Raw genomic sequence first — 1,238 nt, 5'->3', positions numbered from 1 at the left:
CTGTGGGGGACATGGTATTTCTCAAAGTCTCGCCATGGAAGAAGGTACTGAGGTTTGGTCGGAAGGGCAAGCTAAGCCCTAGATTCATTGGGCCTTACTATATACTGAAATGTGTGGGACCGGTTGCCTATCAACTTGAGCTACCTTCAGAGTTGAACCAGATCCATGATGTGTTTCACGTCTCTATGCTAAAGCGATATCACTCTGCTCCTATGCATATCGTCTCAACTGAGGAGATTGAGGCTAGGCTAGATCTGACTTTCGAGGAGGAACCAGTTCTGATTATAAACCATGATGTGAAAGTTCTGAGGAGAAAGACTGTGCCACTGGTTAAGGTGCTATGGCGAAATCACAGTTCTGAAGAAACCACATAGAAACCCGAGGAGGCGATGCGACAATAATATCCTCATATGTTTTGATTAGGTAAATTTCGAAGCCGAAATTTTCATTTAGGGCGTAGAGTTGTACCGCCTCAAAAATCTAAGTATTTATTTTTGTGTGTTGTGATGCACAAATGTATGCTTGTTTCAGTGGTTAAGTGTCCTGAGGAGTATTGGAGAAGTCTTAAGTTCAAGTCTTGGCTTGTACTAAATTTTGTTCTTTGTTTGAAATAAACCTGTCTTTACTCAGTAAAGCTCTTAAATAAAATTTGGTAAGGTATGTCAGAAAAGAGCTTGCTGGCCCAGGGGATAAGTGGCGTGTTCATGAGTCTAGAGGGCAGAGGTTCGAATCCATGTGGGGTGGTAAAGTGTTTGTATTTTTGCTGCAAGTGTAGTGGAGGTTTTTTAGGTTGGCTGAAACTCTGAGGAGTTTGAAAGAGATTCAAATCGATAGGTTGAGAGATTGTAGGAGTGGATTATGGGAGGCTGGGGGGAGTGGTAGTAGTTGGCCTAATGTGGGACTCCCCATTATGCAAATTCGATCATAAGACCTCTTTTCCCATAGTGCCGAAATTGTGCTCTAGTTACTCTCCATTTCGATAACATTTACCCTTTTCATTTTTTTCTTCCTTTTAAATATTTTTGTTTGGTGGCTGAATAGTACTTTTTAGGGTTGACCTATTTTGGTTTTACTTTACGACAGTGTGCTTGGTTGGTCGACTTTCTTCTCCTTCTCAATTCTTTCTCCTCTTCTTTTGTCTAGACCGAATACCCCCTTGCCTCTGTTGCCGAACTTTGCTTTGATTCCATCGATCTCTTTCCCTCCTTCAATTTCTGACCCTCATCTCTCTCTCGATT

Source organism: Gossypium arboreum, chromosome 10, assembly GCF_025698485.1.
Source record: "Gossypium arboreum isolate Shixiya-1 chromosome 10, ASM2569848v2, whole genome shotgun sequence".
Classification (NCBI taxonomy): Eukaryota; Viridiplantae; Streptophyta; class Magnoliopsida; order Malvales; family Malvaceae; genus Gossypium; species Gossypium arboreum.
This window is presented reverse-complemented; position numbering follows the sequence as displayed.